The sequence below is a fragment of the Stomoxys calcitrans genome, chromosome 3, assembly GCF_963082655.1.
Source record: "Stomoxys calcitrans chromosome 3, idStoCalc2.1, whole genome shotgun sequence".
Taxonomy (NCBI): domain Eukaryota; kingdom Metazoa; phylum Arthropoda; class Insecta; order Diptera; family Muscidae; genus Stomoxys; species Stomoxys calcitrans.
Window position 1 is genome coordinate 58129560 of NC_081554.1, and position 20753 is coordinate 58150312.

Genomic DNA, 20753 nt, shown 5'->3' on the forward strand with positions numbered 1-20753 from the left:
CTAGAAAACCAAACGGACTATGCCCAAGCAAATTATCCTAATGATACGAAAACATGGTCATTGTCCTTAAAAGAGAACAACTGACAACTGTATGCCAAACTTTGTGGTTAAACTTAAACATCGTTGCAATAACTTTGTCAAATTGTTTATGGCAAAAAAAAAACCAACTAACCCCAAAAATAAGCAACAAACCTCAAATACATTGAAAACAACATAAGGCAAACAAGCATCGCAAAGACAAGCCGGCTCTTTGTTTGAACATCATTGCCGCCATCGTCATCGAACATGACCGCTAAAAAGTACCCAAACGCAATTAACCAAAAGTAATAACAAATATGAACAAATAATTTACCAAACGAAAGGAAACAACAGCAACAAAACATGTTACAACAAAGCCTACAATGTGGCTAAGAAAATCGAGAAGAAGAAGAAGAAGAATGGAGATGCCGACACCAAATCAATAGCACCACCACCAACGCTACTTACACGAGTCTTAATAGAGTTTTTAAAAGGGGGACGGGAAGAGAAAACTTAAAAAGGCCCGATTGTATTGTTGGCTTACAGGCAAACGGCCAGTCTAGATGACTGCGATGATGATGATGATGGCTTCGTTTAAATTATCTGCTGCTTCTGTTGCGCTTGTTTGTTTGCTGTCGTTAGCAATATGAGTACTTCATACTCGCCGCTTGGGTGTAAAGCACAAAGTGAGTGAGTGTCAGAAGTATGCATTGCACAGAAGCATAGTGGTTAACTAATATTCGAAATTTTATATTCTCCGAAGAAATCATTTGAACCAAAAGCAACTGGTACTAAAAGTAACTGGTACTAAAAGTAACTGGTACTACAAGTAACTGGTACCTGGTACTAAAAGTACTTAGTACCAAAGTATCTGGTACGAAAGTAATTGGTAATGAAGTACCTGGAACTGAAGTACCTGGTACTGGAGAGCCTGGAACTGAAGCACCTGGTATTAAAGTAACTGATACTAAAGTGCCTGGTACTAAAAGTACATGGCACTTAAAGTACCTGGTACTAAAATTAGCTGAAACTAAAAGTACCTGCACTAAAAGTAAAGCAAAAAATGAGTGAGTGCCAAAAGTATGCATTGCACAGAAGCACAGTAGTTAATTAATACCCGCAATTTTACACCCAACGAAGAAATCATTAGTACAAAATGTACCTGGTACTTTTAACGCGTGGTACTAAAAGTACCCGGTACTGACAAGTCTGGTTTTGATAGTACCTGGTACATAAAACACTTGGTACAAAAATTTCGCAATACTAAACGTAACTGTTAAAAAAATACCTGGTATTAAAATTACCTGGTAACAAAAGAATCTGGCGTTTAAAGAACACGCTAGAAAGTATCTAGTACTAAAATGTCTGGAACAAATATGTTTTGCACTGGGTACTTCTGGTTCAATGTACTATAAACACAAGGTATTTTTAGTTCGAACTAGAAGTACCTGGAACTGAAGTACCTGGTACTGGAGAACCTGGAACTGAAGTTCCTGGTACCACTACAAATACCTGGTACTACAAGTACCTGGTACTACAAGTACCTGGTACTGCAAGTACCTGGTACTGCAAGTACCTGGTACTGCAAGTACCTGGTACTGCAAGTACCTGGTACTGCAAGTACCTGGTACTGCAAGTATCTGGTACTACAAGTATCTGGTACTACAAGTACCTGGTACTACAAGTACCTGGTACTACAAGTACCTGGTACTACAAGTACCTGGTACTACAAGTACCTGGTACTACAAGTACCTGGTACTACAAGTACCTGGTACTACAAGTACCTGGTACTACAAGTACCTGGTACTACAAGTACCTGGTACTACAAGTACCTGGTACTACAAGTACCTGGTACTACAAGTACCTGGTACTACAAGTACCTGGTACTACAAGTACCTAGTACTACAAGTATCTGGTATTACAAGTACCTGGTACTAAAAGTATCTGGTACTAAAAGTACTTTGTTGTAAAAGTACCTGGTACTAAAAGTAACTGGTACTAAGAGTATCTGGTACTAAAAGTATCTGGTACTAAAAGTACCTAGTATTAAAGGTACCTAATACTAAAAGTACCTAGTACTAAAAGTAGCTGATACTAAAAGTACCTGGTACTAAAAGTACCTGGTACTTAAAGTACCTGGTACTAAAAGTAACTGGTACTAAAAGTACCTTGTACTAAAAGTACCTGGTACTAAAAGTACCTGGTACTAAAAGTACCTGGTACTAAAAATATATGGTACTAAAAGTATCTGGTACTAAAAGTACCTGGTACTAAAAATATATGGTACTAAAAGTATCTGCTACTAAAAGTACCTGGTACTAAAAGTACTTGATACTAAAAGTACTTTAAACTTAAAGTACCTGGTACTAAAAGTACCTGCTACCTGGTACTACTAAAAGTACAAAATGTTCGTTGTACTAATAGTACTTTCTACCTTTATACAAAAAGAACAAGGCACTAGAAGTACAATGTACTTAAAGTTCGTTTTACTAATAGTATCTCGTACCAATAGTACGTTGTACCAAAAGTACCTAGTACTGATAGCATCTTGTACTAATAGTAGCTTGTACTAATAATAATTTGTTCCAATAGTATTTCGTGCTAGTAGTAAAATGCAAATTTGCCCATGAACATTCCAATAAAAGAGCAGGGGCAAAGTTCTCACACATCATTGAGTGATGTCCGATTCAAGTTTAAGCTCAATTATAAGGGGACTCGTTTTTATTGCCAAGTCCGAACGGCGTGCCGCAGTGCGACACCTCTTTGTGGAGAAGTTTTTACATGACTGCCATACCAGTTGGTACACTACCTCACAAATGTCGATAGCATTAGAAAGGGATAACCACCGCTGAACTTTTTTTCTGATATTCTCACCAGGATTCGAACCCAGGAGATCAACGTCATGGGTGCCTTCTAATAGTACCTTGTACTTTAAGTACCTTCTGCTAAAACTACTTTGAATTAATGGTAATTTGTACTAAAAGAACTTTGGCCTAAAAGTACCTTTTACTAAAAGTATGCTGTACTAAAAGTACCTTGTGCTAAAAGTACCTTGTACTAAAAGTACCTTGTACTAAAAGTACCTTGTACTAAAAGTACCTTGTACTAAAAGTACATTGTACTAAAAGTACATTGTACTAAAAGTACATTGTACTAAAAGTACATTGTACTAAAAGAACATTGTACTAAAAGTACCGGGTACTTAAAGTAACTGGTACTTAAAGTAACTGGTACTTAAAGTACCTGGTACTTAAAGTACATGGTACTTAAAGTACCTGGTACTTAAAGTAACTGGTACTTAAAGTACCTGGTTCTTAAAGTAACTGGTACTTAAAGTACCTGGTTCTTAAAGTAACTGGTACTTAAAGTACCTGGTACTTAAAGTACCTGGTACTTAAAGTACCTGGTACTTAAAGTATCTGGTACTTAAAGTACCTGGTACTTTAAAGTACATTGTTCCTAAAGTACCTGGTACTTAAAGTAACTGGTACTTAAAGTTACTGGTACTTAAAGTAACTGGTACTTAAAGTTACTGGTACTTATAGTACCTGGTACTTAAAGTACCTGGTATTTAAAGTACCTGGTACTTAAAGTACCTGGTACTTAAAGTACCTGGTACTTAAAGTACCTGGTTCTTAAAGTACCTGGCACTTAAAGTACCTGGTACTGAAAGTACCTGGTACTGAAAGTACCTGGTACTTAAAGCACCTGTTGCTTAAAGTACCTGGTACTTTAAATACCAGGTACTTTAAGTACCAGGTACTATAAGTACCAGTAACTTTAAGTACCAGTTACTTTAAGTACCAGGTACTTTAGGTACCATGTACTTTAAAGTACCAGGTACTTTAAGTACCAGAAGTACCTTGTACTTGAAGTACCTTGTACTTGAAGTACCATGTACTTAGAGTACTTTGTACTTAAAGTACAAGTACTTGAAGTACCTGGTGCTTAAAGTACCTGGTACTTGAAGTACCTTGTTCTTAACGTGCCTGGTACTAAAATACCTGGTACTAAAAGCACAGGGTACTAAAAGCAACTGGTACTAAAAGTAACTGCAACTAAACGTACCTGGTACTAAAAGTGTCTCGCACTAAAAGTACCCAGCACTAAAAGTACAGTGCGTTTGTAGCCGCTGCCGGTGATTGGTAAATCATTTTCCCAAAACAATGAAAAAAATGTTTCGCCACACTGTGCATTGGCGGTTGCTTTTAATGTTGCAGCTACCACCAAAGTCGTGCCTTGCCTAATGATGAAGCTAAAAAGAGGCATGCCTCATATCCAATAGTAACCGTTTAAAGAGATGAAGTTGACGCTAACTTCCAACTTCAGATAGGAAAAAAGCCACATGCGACCCTTAAACAGCAGCGATCATCATTATGCCAATGGCTGATTGTCTGACTGTTGGTGTTGTTTGAAGATCATATAGACATACGAATACCAGCCTACCTACCTACCTACCTACTGCCTACCTATCTCTTGACTCTTCCAATATAAATATGAGGCTAAAGTGTATAATCTACGATTTGTTGTCATAGTTCTTTCTGTTTGTTGGCAGTTATGTTGTTTGGGAATTTTTCAAAATGATAAAGAAAAACCAAAAAACAAAAAAATAAGGTAAGACAACACCAGCAAGCCAATAAACAAGACAACAACACGATGTGGTAGCTAAATGATTTGTAAATATTTAAACATAACTTGAGAGACGACAATCATTAGGCTAGAGAACAAGGAGCAGGAAAAGGAGCAACATTTTGAGGTGATTGAAAATAGAGAGAACAATTTTCTTTACAAGATCTTTGGGAGGCAAAACTTTCCTCCTACTTTTCCTGGTATCTTCCTTTTTTCCAATTGTTATATTGCCTTCCATTTTGCCATTCTCATCATGCCAACCACAAGTTACCCTTTTTGCAGATAGTGGGTTTCATATCTATCCATACCTTATAGCAAATTAAAGAACCCTGCACTCTACACAAACTGATTCTCGATGTCTTAGCTGATGACGATGATGATAATGATGATGGCGATGATGGGGCCGTCGATTCCAAACTGCTGTCTTGCATGTAATGACTCGTATGGCTTATGGATGTTATTGACGTTGCCCGGTGACCGCCGACGCCATAGCCATACACATATGCTGCCATCCAAGAATTAACAACGGCAAGCACACAGTCTACAAACATAAATGAAGGCCGACTGGGTTAAACTAAAGGCGGCAGTGGCGGTAATGATGGCGGCACATTGTCTAATTTTCTTTAACAAACGACCAAAAGACCCATGGGGCTAGGAGATGAAGAGAGGGTGAGAGAGAGAGAGAGAGTGGGACAAGCAAGCCGGGTACTGCTTCCAAAGAAATACCTACAACACAAAACTGACAACAACAATAACAACGGAAAAAATGATTGGACATTAACAAATGTTTTCCTCTAAACATAAACAAAAGCAGCCCCTACCTCGCCCGCGCCTTCAAAGCGACACTAACTACTCTGCCATCGGTGTTGTTATTAACGTGGCTTAAGACAAAGTAGCAGTGGCTAGGCCAAGGCTTAAATGAGGATTTACTATTTTGGCTCGTTGTATTGTGGTGTTCAATGTGAACATAGTGCTGGATTGTTGGGAAAGGCAGTAGCTGATATTTTGCTAATCTCAAAATTGAGAAGGCAATTTGTTATAACTAAGCCAGAAATATGTGTGTATGTGTATATTAGGGAGGAACGTAGAAAGTTATATGGATTTTTTTTCAATATGAACATAGGCCAATATAGAACATCGAAGAAGGAAGTCAGAAGCAATTGAGAGGGCGAAATATGTGGGAGCTGTTTCGAGTAAATGATAACCTTAGACCCTAAAGGGTTGGTAGTCTCAGCTCCAAGCATATCTCAGAGTGAAAATATGCTATCTCGGAAGATTATCAATGCAGAGATTGGGGGTCCAGAAGTCAGCGGCAAAGGAAACACCTCTTGAGGAATGTTCTTGCCAATTCCCAGAAACCTAGTCATAAGCGAGGTACTATTGGAATCTCAACAACCGCAAATTTCGCCACGAACATTCCGTTGAGAAACAGATGGCAAACTTCTCACATACACAATGAGAGCTGTACTATTCAAGTTTAAGCTCAACAAACGACCTCCTTGTATATACGGGTCCAAAAGATGTGAGACTTCTTCTCTTGAAGAAGAAGTTTTTACAAGCCTTAGTACCTCACAAATGCCGCCAGCATTAGGAGATGATAAACACCGCTGCAAATATTTTTTCTCATATTCTCGCCAGGATTCGAACCCAGACACTACAGTGGCCATTACAAGTGCTACTGTTCCGCGGCAAGTTGCGATTAACGACCAACGAGATCCTGAAAAGGTCACAGAGGTAGGTTTAGAAATGATCCAAGGAAAATGGAGCTGGTGCTTTGCTCTGCGACATATGATGGGGGGTTCAGACTCCCACCTCTGGACAGATGAGAAATATTTTGGCCTGGTTCTCCATTCGAGTCTGGCCTGGTGAGGAATATGGAGGAAAAAAACTAAAAGTCAATAAAACACTTCAACCCATGCCAGATGACGTTTAGTATGAAATGGAGACGAATTACTAGATGCTCACAGGCATTGTGAGACCAGTGCTAACCATTAGCGTCACCAGCCAATTTGTCTGGGGGGGGGATTGCTTAAACTCTTAGAGAAGCATAAAAGTTAGCATATTTTGTCAATTTCAACTTCAAAACGGAGCTGGTGCTTTGCTCTGGGAGACATGATGGGGTGTTCAGACTCCCACCTCTGGACAGACGAGAAATATTTTGGCCTGGTTCTCCATTCGAATCTGCCCTTGTGAGGAATATGGAGGAAAAAAACTAAAAGTCAGTAAAACACTTCAACCCATGCCAGATGACGTTCAGTAGGAAATGGGGATGAATTACTAGATGCTCACAGGCATTGTGAGACCAGTGCGGGCCATTAGCGTCACCATCCATTTTGTCGGGGGGGGGGGGCTTAAACCCTGAAAAGCATAACAGTTTACATATTTTGTCAATTTCAACTTCAAAACTGAGTTGGAGCTTTGCTCTGCGAGACATGGTGGGGGGTTCAGACTCCCACCTCTGGACAGACGAGAAATATTTTGGCCTGGTTCTCCATTCGAATCTGCTCTTGTCAGGAATGGGGAGGAAAAAAACTAAAAGTCAATAAAACACTTCAACCCATGCCAGATGACGTTTAGTATGAAATGGGGATGGATTACTAGATGCTCACAGGCATTGTGAGACCAGTGCTAACCATTAGCGTCACCAGCCAATTTGTGGGGGGGAGGGGGTGGCTTAAACTCTTAGAGAAGCATAAAAGTTAGCATATTTTGTCAATTTCAACTTCAAAACGGAGCTGGTGCTTTGCCCTGGGAGACATGATGGGGTGTTCAGACTCCCACCTCTGGACAGAGGAGACATATTTTGGCCTGGTTCTCCATTCGAATCTGCCCTTGTGAGGAATATGGAAGAAAAAAACTGAAAGTCAATAAAACACTTCAACTCATGCCAAAGGGACTTTCAGTAGGAAATGGGGATGAATGACTAGATGCTCACAGGAATTTTAAGACCAGTGCTGACCATTAGCGTCACCAGCCAATTTGTCTGGGGGGGCTTAAACTCTTTGACAAGCATAAAAGTTAGCATTCAACGTAGTTTTTTTTTTTTAATTCTGGGCGGCGAGGGTCGGTTATATGGAGTTTCGATAACCTTTATGGGGTTTCTTAGAACCCCCTCCACCCCACCCCCCTGAGGCCTACCTACGCTTATGGTGCTGACACATCGTTTACTAACATAATGATAGGCTGTAGATAGCAAAACTCGAACCAGAAAGTTCAAGATGGGGCAAAGATTGTACTAAGTAGGAATTCTGGCAAAGATTGTCCTAAGTAGGAATTCTGGCAAAGATTGTCCTAAGTAGGAATTATGACAAAGATTGTCCTAAGTACGAATTTTGGAAACGCTGAGATCCATAACTCGTGCAGTTTTGGAAGCGATGCTAGATAAGCAACCTATTGATGACTTCTTTCGAAACTGTGTCGCCAAGGTTGCAAGGTTTTGGCAAAGTAAGCTCGGCATTCTGAAGTAGGACAGTTACGAACACAATTTAATTTTGGATACTAAAGATGCGGAAAGTAAACCGAGAAATTTCTCAGATTAGGTTAGCTTCGAGGGCACAAAGTGAGCAACCTCGGTTACTAGGTAGCAGAGAATAAGTTAAAGAGTGTCAAGTTCAGCCCAGCCGAATCTTATACACCCTCCGCCATTAGCAGTCAAGTTCTTCGCCCGGTATCTCTTTATAGGCAAACCAAGGATAAAGGATGAAAATTTCTATGCTATTTGAGCTATGGACCAATTTGGGACAAACTGGTTTTGAATGATTGAGACTATAGTAGAAGTCATTTGCAAAATTTCAGTAGCCCTATAGGGGCTCTAGAAGTAAAATCGGGAGTTTTGGTTTAAATGGGAGCTATATCAGATTCTGGAGGAGGCCAACGTAGCGCAGAGATTGGCATATCCGCCTGTGACACTGAATGCTCGGGTTCGAATGAATCCTGGCGAGAACATCAGAAACAAATTTTCAGCGGTGGTATCCCCTCCTAATGCTGCCAACATTTGTGAGGTACTAGAACATGTAAAAACTTTTCCCCAAAGAGGTGTCGCTCGGCGGCACACAGTTGAGACACACGGCTATAAAAGGGAGGTCCCTTATTGAGCTAAAACTTGAATCGAACTGCACTCGTTGACATGTGAGAAGTTTGCCCCTGTTCCTCAATGGAATGTTCATGGGCAAATTGCATTTGCATATCACGTCCTGGACCGATTCGGTCCAGAACTCAGCTCACAACACAGTGCCACGACAACAAGAACAAATCTATAGGGCATCCCTAACTAACGCTCGAAGATATTTGGAGGACCCCCCTCCAAAGCCAACGTACGAGACAAAAAAAGGTAAACAAGGCGGAAATTAAAGAAATTCCTTGACAGAACTCCTGATTGACAGGCAAGGTAAGAAGTGTTCAATCATTATCCTGTATCTGCTACACTCATTTGGGGGGGGGGGGTTTGAGAGTCAGCAGTCTTTGCGACGTCAAAGAAAAATATCCGACATTTGTCTCTAAGAACTAAAATTTTAACAAAACCTTTTGTAGAAAAAATTTGGATAAAATTTTCAATAAAAATAAAATTTTGACAAATTTTTTCTTTTTAACAATTATAATAATTTACTTACAATGCATTAAAAACTGGCATCTTACCTGAAATAAAATAAAAAAAAATTTATAATTATAAAATTTCAAAGAATGCGTGCTTTTGGTATTTAAAAAAAACAATTCTAACAGCCTGATGTCTTCAGCGATTGAATCAGTCTGTTCAGTTAGGACACAGAGGATGAGCATAGACAAAAAAAAGGAGAAGCAGTGACCTCAAGATACTAAAGGAGTAAGTCAAACGTCTATACTATGAAGCTAGGGAGAGTGGTAATATCGCACTATGGTACTTAAAGTGCGATATTTATAGAAAGAATGGCTAAAGAAACCCAGAGGAGAGGTTTTGTCAGATTGATTGAAGCCGACTTCAAGATACAAAAAAAAAATCTCTGACAACCCCTCAATGAGAGTGGGTGTGCTCTTCATCATAGAATGCCTTTTTTGGTTAATAGATGAAGTTGGCATTATGTGTAGGTGCTTGAAGAAGTATTCGTCCAGTCATAGCCTGCCTCATTTACAACAGCCTATCTGCAGCGCTTGAATCAGTTTGTCCAGTTAGGACACAGAAGATGAGCATAGATAAAAGAAGGTGAAACAGTGACCTCTAGATACTAAAGAAGGAAGCCAAATGGCTATACAACGAAGCAAGGGATAGTGTTAATATCGCACTATGGTACTTATATCAAGAAAGGCGACTTTTATGGTCTTTAGGCCCTTAAACTGAAGTTCGGCATATATAAATATAGCCCGATCAGAATTATATACAGAACACAAGTTGGGAGTCTTGATACAACTCACTGTTCCAAATTTCAGCGAAATTGGGATATAAATGCGCCTGTTATAGGCCTAAGACCCAAAATCTGCAGATCGGTCTATATGACAGCTATATCCAAATATGTTCTAATCTGGACCATTTTTGGTTCGCATATCCGCGGGCCTAATAAAGAGTGATTTGTTAAGAGCTTGATAACTTTTTTTTTTTAAAAAAACGCATAAAATTTGCAAAATCTCATCGGTTCTTTATTTGAAACGTTAGATTGGTCCATGACATTTACTTTTTGAAGATAATTTCATTTAAATGTTGACCGCGGCTGCGTCTTAGGTGGTCCATTCGGAAAGTCCAATTTTGGGCAACTTTTTCGAGCATTTCGGCCGGAATAGCCCGAATTTCTTCGGAAATGTTGTCTTCCAAAGCTGGAATAGTTGCTGGCTTATTTCTGTAGACTTTAGACTTGACGTAGCCCCACAAAAAATAGTCTAAAGGCGTCAAATCGCATGATCTTGGTGGCCAACTTACCGGTCCATTTCTTGAGATGAATTGTTCTCCGAAGTTTTCCCTCAAAATGGCCATAGAATCGCGAGCTGTGTGGCATGTAGCGCCATCTTGTTGAAACCACATGTCAACCAAGTTCAGTTCTTCCATTTTTGGCAACAAAAAGTTTGTTAGCATCGAACGATAGCGATCGCCATTCACCGTAACGTTGCGTCCAACAGCATCTTTGAAAAAATACGGTCCAATGATTCCACCAGCGTACAAACCACACCAAACAGTGCATTTTTCGGGATGCATGGGCAGTTCTTGAACGGCTTCTGGTTGCTCTTCACTCCAAATGCGGCAATTTTGCTTATTTACGTAGCCATTCAACCAGAAATGAGCCTCATCGCTGAACAAAATTTGTCGATAAAAAAGCGGATTTTCTGCCAATTTTTCTAGGGCCCATTCACTGAAAATTCGACGTTGTGGCAGATCGTTCGGCTTCAGTTCTTGCACGAGCTGTATTTTATACGGTTTTACACCAAGATCTTTGCGTAAAATCTTCCATGTGGTCGAATAACACAAACCCAATTGCTGCGAACGGCGACGAATCGACATTTCACGGTCTTCAGCAACACTCTCAGAAACAGACGCAATATTCTCTTCTGTACGCACTGTACGCATTCGTGTGGTTGGTTTAATGTCCAATAAAGTAAACTGAGTGCGAAACTTGGTCACAATCGCATTAATTGTTTGCTCACTTGGTCGATTATGTAGACCATAAATCGGACGTAAAGCGCGAAACACATTTCGAACCGAACACTGATTTTGGTAATAAAATTCAATGGTTTGCAAGCGTTGCTCGTTAGTAAGTCTATTCATGATGAAATGTCAAAGCATACTGAGCATCTTTCTCTTTGACACCATGTCTGAAATCCCACGTGATCTGTCAAATACTAATGCATGAAAATCCTAACCTCAAAAAAATCACCCTTTAAAACTCACTATTCTGAGTTTCGGAAAAACCCGGTAGTACATGCACCTGTTATAGGCTTAAGACCCTAAATCGCTGGATCGGTTTATATGGCAGCTATATGTAAATATGCTCCGATTTACACCATATTCGGTTAGGATGACAAGGCCCCTAGTGCAACTCACTGTTTCAAATTTCAGCAAAATCGGAGAATAAATGCGCCATTTATGGTCTTTAGACCCTAAGGCGGAAGATCGGTCTCTATGGCAGCTATATCTCAATATAGTCCGATCTGGACCATATCCGGTACAGATGCTGGGAGGCTTGACACAACTCACTGTTCCAAATTTCAGCGAAATCGGGTAATAAATGCGCCTGTTATAGGCCTAAGACCCAAAATCGGCGGAACGGTCTATATGGCAGCTATATATAAATATGGTCCAAGATAAACCATATTCGGATCGGATGTCGAGCACCCTAGTGCAACTCACTGTTTCAAATTTCAGCAAAATCGGAGAATAAATGCGCCATTTATGGTCTTTAGACCCTACAGCTAAAGATCGGTCTCTATGCCATCGGTCTCTGAATATAGCCCGATCTGGATTATATCCAGGACAGACGTTGGAAGTCTTGATACATCGCACTGTTCCAAATTTCAGCGAAGTGCGGTAATATATGCGCCTGTTATAGGCCTAAGACCCAAAATCGGCAGATCGGTCTATTTGGTAGCTATATCCAAATATAGTCCGATGTGGCCCATTTAAAACCTGAAACTGCGTATAGAAGAAATACGAGTCTGTGCAAAATTTCAACTCAACATCTCAGTTTTTAAAGACTGTAGCGTGATTAGAACTGACGGACAGACGGACGGAAACGCGAACGGGCAGACAGACACACGGACATGGAAAAATCGTCTTAGAATATTACAACGATCCGATATTTCGGGAAAAAAGTGTCTATAGGGCCACCCCACCCCCATAACACCACCCTAATGGGACGTAGTTGCTGAAAATTGCAATATTGGACTAAATTTAAATAAAGCTATTAGAGAGTAGAATACGAATCTAATAGCCAAATGTGGGATCAAGTTTTTGGAGGTTCACCCCTTCCCCAAAACCCTCCCCAAACAGGACTTGTTTACTGACCATGGCAATATGGGGCTTAAATAAAAGCTATTTGAGTGTAGAATACGAGTCTGATATCCATATGTGGGATCAAGTGTTTGGGGGCCGCCCCTCCCCAAAAACACCCCTAAAGAGAGGGGAGGGGGCCTCCCCTCCCCCAAAATGGCCCCAAAAAGGAAAAATTTACGACTACAGTAATATATGGGCTCAAATGAGAGGTCTTTGGGAGTGAGGCACGAATTTGATATCAATATTTGTGAAAAAGTCCACCTCACCCCCATAACACCACCCAAATAGGAAGTTTTTTCTGACCATTGCAATACGGGACTCAAACAAGAGGTATTTTAGAATAGAACACGAATTTGATAAATTTTTAAGGGCCAAGTTTCTGAGTTGACGCCTCATCCCCCAAACAACCTTTAAATCGGCCATGGAAATATGGGGCTTAAATGAAAGGAATTTGTGAGTAGACCACCAATCTGATATCAACATTCGGAACCAACTGGACGTCCCACCGCCACAACAACCCCCATTAAGACGTATATAAAAACTCAAAAACTCTTATATACAAACTCAAAAACTCTTATATACAAACTCAAAAACGGCTGAACCAAATACCTTGACATTTTCACAGATTGTGTAGGTTGGTCTGGAAAGAAACATAGCCTATATAATTTTTTGAAATCAGGAGGGGGGCGGACGCTCCCCCTTATCCCAAAAGTACTACCCAAAAATAAATGTGGACCTATCGGGACAAAATGGGATTCAAATAAAAGGTATTCAAGAGTAGAGTACGAATTTCCTAATAAAAGTTGGGTCCAAGTACCTGGGGGAACGCCCCAGCCCCAAAACCCCTTGAAATAGATTCATTTGACAATCATGACAATATGGGACTCAAATGAAAGGTATTCGAGAGTGGATTACGAATATGGTCAGAAAGGAGGAATAGGCTTTATAATTTATTGATATCGGAAGGGGGTGGACCCTTCCCCGTTACCCCAAAAACACTACCCAAAATCAAAATTTGGACCGCTAAGGACGATATGGGTATCAAATGAAAAGTACGCGGGAGTAGATAACGAATCTGGCATACAAATTCATGTCGAAATATAGGGGGTCATCTCACCCCCACAAAGTTAAAGAAGGCGCAGCGAAGCGGGCCCGGTTCGGCTAGTCTTATAAATAAAATTCAATTTGAACCGATTACCTTGAAATTTTCACAGATTGTGTAGGTTGGTCTGGAAAGAAACATAGCCTATATATTTTTTTGATATCAGGAGGGGGGGCGGACCCTCCCCCTTACCCGAAAAGTATTACCCAAAACAAAATTGGAACGATCAGGACAATATGGGATTCAAATGAAAGGTATTCAAGAGTAGAGTAGGAATTTTCTAATAAAATTTGGGTCCAAGTTCCTGGGGGAATGCCCCAGCCCCAAAACCCCTTGAAATAGGTTCATTTGACAATCATGACAATATGAGACTCAAATGAAAGGTATTCGAGAGTGGATTACGAATATGGTCAGGGGGTGGACCCTCCCCCATCACCCCAAAAACACTACCCAAAATCAAAATTGAACTGCTAAGGACGATTTGGGTATCAAAAGAAAGGTACGCGGGAGTAAATAACGAATCTGGCATACAAATTCGTGTCGAAGTATAGGGGGTGACCTCACCCCCACAAAACGCCCAAAATGGGCATTAGACCCATTATAACTATGGGGCTGAACCGATTTTCTTAAAATATTCATAGATTGTATAGGTTTGTCTAGAAGGAAACATAGGTTATATAATTTTTAGATATTGGAGGGGGGAGGGCGGATCCACCCCTTAACCCCAAAAACGCCACCCATAACCAAAAGTGTTCCGATGGGCACAATAAGGGTATCAAATGATAGGTATTGGAGACTAGAAAACGAATATCGTATAAAAATTTGGGTCCAAGAACCCGGAGGGCCGCCCCGACCTCAAAACTCCTCTAAACAGATATATTCGAAGTTCAGGTCAATATGGGACTCTAATGAAAAGTATTAGGGAGTAGATTACAAATATGGCATAAAACACTAGGTCTAAGTCATAGACGGACGTAGACTACAATGGCACGAATTCGATATTCACATTGAGGGCAAAGTGTCCCACCCTAAAAAGATATTAGGGAGTTAAAGAAGGAGCAGCGGAGCGGGCCCGGTTCGGATAGTTTCCTATAAAAATGATTTTGACAAAATTTCTTATAAAAATTAAATTTTAACAAAATTTCCTTAAGAAATGAAATTTTTACAATTTTTTTTACAGAATTTAAGCCAAGGCTTTCATAGTTGTCCCCTACCACCAAAGTAGGTCTTCAATATAAAACTATTATCATTGGCCAGTGTGTCTCAAGGTTGGCCTTGCGTTGCACCCTATCTATAAATGCTGTTTTCCCTTAGCCTCCCAATGGACACGTATTTAAGTGGCCATTATGTATGGGCCTGCTGATGAACAATTCAAAAAAAAAAAAGAAAAAATCTTGATGTCGATGTCGAGATGTGTCCATGTCGAATGTCAGATTGCCATGCAGGCATAAGAAGTGCCTGTTTGCCAGTTGTTTGTTGTAGAGTGGTGTGGTGTGGTGTGGAGTGTTGTGGAAGTTCCAAGCACCAACGAGAGTAGAGATTGCTATTTGTTGCTGATCATGGACATGATAGCTTCAATGTTGTGCATGTTGCAATTGTCGTTTTTGCTGTTTTTTTTTTTTTTTGCTTTTTTCAGCCGGCCAGTCAGTCAGTCAGTCGGCTAGGCCAGCTAGCAATTGTTTATGTTGCTAATTCAGATAAGCTGGTTTGGTTTTGTTTTTGTTGGTGCTGTGCATCAAGTTTATCTCGGAGTGAAGTTCATTAAAAGTGACACATAGTTTCCTGTGGCCGTGTAGAAAATGCCTTGGATTCCTTTTGGGTTGTTACTGCGCTTCGTTGGCAGTTACATCTTAATCAGTGTTGATGGCACCGGCATTGCTTTTTCAAGCTTTGGTGGGGTTTTTTTTTCTTTCCAACTTCTTCTTCTCTTGTTGGTTTTTTTTTTAGTTTTTTGTCATCGACACCATTTAAGACGTGTTTCTAAGTGCTTGTCGGTACAGTTGGATTAGTTTAATAGCAGAGACAAAAACATAACCCAAAGACAGGAGGCCAACAATGGTAATGAGTTGGTTATGTTTTGCTATAGAGGCTCTAAATTTGCTAATGTTGGGTATGGGGAGAGAAAAGGTTCAAAATTTCATAAGGGCTTAGACTTGGATAGGCCCTGTATGTGGGTACACTGTTGCGGGCCAACCCATGAATGCCATTAGCCCTCTAGCAGGTGAATATGAAAAAAATTGCCTTTTTCGTCCTTTCCAAAATGTGGAATACGGAGATAAGTTCCTCACTGGGCTCTTTAACTCTTCAGTTGAAAAGATGGTAGGGGTGTTTCTTTTCCCCTGTTTGCCTTTTTATCCTTTCCAGAATGTGGAATATGGAAAAAATTACCACAGTGGGCTCCTTATATCCCCAGCTGCTATAACGAAAGTAAAAAGGCCACCGCAACGCAAAAGTTAGCATATCCGCCTATGACGCTGAACTCGGTGATTATCCCTTCCCAATGCTGGTGGCTTTTGTGAGGTAAAATTGCAAATTTTGTCCATGAACATTCCACTAAGGAACAGGGGGAAACTTCACAACTATCAATGAGTGCAGTCCGATTCAAGTTTAAGCTCAATGATAAGGGGCCTTCTTTTTATAGCCAGGTCCGAACGGCGTGCCTTAGTGCGACATCTTTTTGGAGAGAAGTTTTTTCATGGCATATTATCTCACAAATGTTGCCAGCAATAGGAGGGGAAAGATACCGCAGAAAAATTTTCTGATGTTCTCGCCAGGATTCGAACCCAGGCGTTCAGCATCATAGGCGGACATGCTAACCTCTGCGCTACGGTGGCCTCCTGGCTTTTGTGAGGTACTTTGTCATGTAAAAACTTCTCCCCAAAGAGGTGTAGCACTGTGGCACGCCATTCGGACTCGGCTATAAAAAGGAGACCCCTTACCATTCAGCTTAAAACTTTAATCTGACAGCACTCTTTCACATGTGAGAAGCTTGCCATTGTTTTTTAATGGAATGCTCATGGGAAAGTTTGAATTTTCCAAAAAAAAAAAAACTAGGGGTACTTCTTCTCACCTGAAGTTAAAAGGAACCCACTGTGATACCCAGCAGAATTTGTCAGCTTTCCTTCATGGTTGAGTGAAAAGTCTCCTTGCCTTTCCTTAATTGAACAATTCCTGGAAAAACTTCAAACTTACTTTATTTTCCCTTTCCAGATATCCTGGTAAAGTATTTGGTTGCTCTGCTATAACTTTAACACCATTCACCTGTGTATGACTTTCCTCTTGCCAATGTCAATAACTACCTCAACATGCTTGCCCATCTGCTGTTGACTTCTTCTTCTTCTTCTAATAAACAATTTGCGGTGCCTGCAGGATATTTCTCATATCGTTGATAACCATGAATGATGACAACCGCATCCATTGGTCAATGCAAGGAACGCAACGCACCCGCAACGCACCCGCACCACAACCAAGACTAAATAAAACCTGGAACTTTTGCCAACTTCTCTTCCTGCAAATGGCAGAACAAATGCTGCGGTTTGAATGAAACAACAGCTGAGCTAACGCTTGAGATTGTTGATTATTTGCACAGCATCTGGGCTGAGAGGAAAGAAAAAGTTTTTGTTGGTGAATAGAGTAAAACTACACGGGGAATAAAAGAGGAAAACTTTGGAGTAGGTTTTTCTTAACATAAAATTTGTAAGAAAAAAATCTTGAAAGACAATATTTCCATTTTTTGCCAAGGACAATGTTTTAAAGAGGTTTCTTCTGCAACTTAGTTTCTGGCCAAGAACGATGCCCAAGTTATCGGCCTTCGAAGAGAACAAAGGTAGCTCCACCCTTCTAGGACAGGTCTTATGAAAACACCCAGCTTTCTCCTCCTGGGGTTTGTGCCAAACTTTTAGCCCTCGCCCATTCCAACAGCTTTCTAAAAGCCCTTGAGGGAGGTCCATAACAGTAGAGAGTAAAGACAAAATTTCAATGAAATTTTCTCTAAAGACAAAATTTCAGTGAAATTTTCTCTAAAGACAAAATTTCAGTGAAATTTTCTCTAAAGACAAAATTTCAGTGATATTTTCTCTAAAGACAAAATTTCAGTGAAATTTTCTCTAAAGACAAAATTTCAGTGAAAATTTCTCTAAAGACAAAAATTTCAGTGAAATTTTCTCTAAAGACAAAATTTCCATAAAATTTTCTCTAAAGACAAAATTTCCATGAAATTTTCCCTAAAGACAAAATTTCAGTGAAATATTCTTTAAAGACAAAATTTCCATGAAATTTTCTCTAAAGACAAAATTTCCATGCAATTTTCTCTAAAGACAAAATTTCCATGCAATTTTCTCTAAAGACAAAATTTCCATGCAATTTTCTCTAAAGACAAAATTTCGTTGAAATTTTTTCTAAAGACAAAATTTCGTTGAAATTTTCTCTAAAGACAAAATTTCACTAAAGACAAAATTTCAGTGAAATTTTCTCTAAAGAAAAAATTTCAGTGAAATTTTCTCTAAAGACAAAATTTCAGTGAAATTTTCTCTAAAGACAAAATTTCAGTGAAATTTTCTCTAAAGACAAAATTTCAGTGAAATTTTCTCTAAAGACAAAATTTCAGTGAAATTTTCTCTAAAGACAAAATTTCAGTGAAATTTTCTCTAAAGACAAAATTTCAGTGAAATTTTCTCTAAAGACAAAATTTTCCTTAATATTTTCTTTAAAGACAAAATGTCAGTGAAAGAGAAAATTTCCATGAAATTTTCCCTAAAGACAAAATTTCAGTGAAATTTTCCCTAAAGACAAAATTTCAGTGAAATTTCTCTGAAGACAAAATTTCAGTGAAATTTTCTCTGAAGACAAAATTTCAGTGAAATCTATTATAAATTTGCGCCCCCGGTGGAAAAAGGGTACTACATTCTTTTATTTCCGAAGGGGGAGCGGACCCTCCCCCTTATCATAATTTTAAAAAACACCAGATCTCGGATATGGGTGCACCGATTTAAGCTTAATTCTGCATTCCACCTTTTGGTTACCCAAAAACACGAAATTGGTATACAATTTTGGGGTCCAATAACGTGGGGGGACGCCCCATCCCAAAACCCACCCGAACGGACATGTTTACCGATTGGGACAATATGGGTATCAAATGAAAGGTTTTAAAGAGTAAAGTACAAACTTGGCATAAAAATGTCTTTTTAAGTGTCGGCGAAGGGGGGAATCCCCAACCCCCCAAAAAAACCACCCAACAGCACACTTTTAACGCTTTGGGCAATATGGGTATCAAATGAAAGGTATTCAAAAGTAGAGTACAAATCTGACATAAAAGTGTCTGAGGGGCCTACCTACCACCCAAAACACCCAAGCAGGATATATTTACCGATTGGGACAATACCTAGGGAGCCGTCCTAAGCCCAAAACCGTCCCAAAAGTATCGCCAAAAATCAAAGTGGCCTGACTGAGACAATATGGGACTCAAATGAAAGGTTTTTGGGAGTAGAATATGAATATGATACTAAAAATTGGGTCCAAGTACTTAGGAGGCCGACCAGATCCAAAACCGCCCTGCATGTAGCGCCCAAAATCTAATGTAGATCGATCGAAACAATATAGGACTCAAATGAAAGGTTTTCGGGAGTAAAATATGAATATGATACTTAAAATTGGGTCCAAGTACCTAGAGAGCCGTCCCAAGCCCAACACCGCCCAAAAGTATCGCCAAAAATCAAAGTGGACCGATCGCGATAATATAGGTCTCCAATGAAGGGTATTTGGGAGTAGAGTATGAATATGATATTTAAATTTGGGTCTAAGTACATAGGGAGCCGTCCCAAGCTCAAAACCGACCAAAAGTATCCACAAAAATCAAAGTTAACCGATCGGGACAATGTGGCACTCAAATGATAGGTTTTCAGAAGTAGAATATGAATATGGTGTCAAAAATTGGATCCAAATGCCTAGGACGTAGCCCCATGAGTACCGCCCAAAATAAAAAGTGGATCGATCGGGACAATATGAGTTTCAAAAGAAAGGTATTCGGGAGTAGAGTATGAATATGATATTTAAAATTGGGTCCAAGTACCGAGGGAGCCGTCCCAAGACCAATACTGCCCCAAAAGTACCGCCCAAAAACAAAGTGGACCGATCGGGACAGTATGGGACTCAAACGAAAGGCATTCGGGAGTAGAATACGATAATGGCGTGAAAACTTTAATCTCTAATAATCGACAACATTTCTATGAAATTTTTTCTAAAGACAAAATTTCCATGAAATTTTTTCAAAAGACAAAATTTCCATGAAATTTTTTCTAAAGACAAAATTTCCATGAAATTTTTTCTAAAGACAAAATTTCCATGAAATTTTTTCTAAAGACAAAATTTCCATGAAATTTTTTCTAAAGACAAAATTTCCATGAAATTTTTTCTAAAGACAAAATTTCCATGAAATTTTTTCTAAAGACAAAATTTCCATGTAATATTCACTAAAGATAAAATTTTTTTTAAATGAAAACTTCTGCGAAAAATTTTCAAAATTTTTTTTCTTTCAGTGGTGAAAACAAAAATTCAATACAATTTTCAGTGTTGTAGTCTAAATGCAATTTTTCAACTTCCACTACGAAGGACTTCGAAGAGTGACTGAAGTTATGGTGTGGGAGAAATCAGCCATAACCTAGAAAATCAATAACAACATATCAACGGCATAAAATCTTCTAAAAAAGAGAAGAAAAAAACTCTTCATCAATCCTGAAAAACTGGCAGTGTATTAAACTAAATCAGGATGCAGCAGACAGGATGCAGCAGGTAGAATAAAACTTATCTTTATGGGGGATGCAAAAGAGGTATTAGAAAAGCACATCCGCCCGACGAAAGGACTTAGCTTAAGTTCCTCAACCAGTCAGGAAGAACCAAAAAAAAACAAAAACTTCCCACTGTAAAAGAAAAAGACAAAAAAAGGGCTGTGATGAAAATATGAGCCAGCGCCAAGCACCCTTGAGACAAAAAGACTCGTTAGGAATTGACTTGGAAAAGTTTTCTGTTTTCATTTGGTTTTTCTTTTCTTATCGTTTTCTC

At 39.5% G+C, this 20753-nt stretch overlaps 1 protein-coding gene across 10 annotated transcripts in view; it reads right to left on the reverse strand.

Annotated features, from left to right (window-relative positions):
• LOC106081733 (protein split ends) overlaps positions 1 to 20753 on the reverse strand; it is a 651487-nt gene that overhangs the window by 298536 nt on the left and 332198 nt on the right. The window lies entirely within an intron of this gene.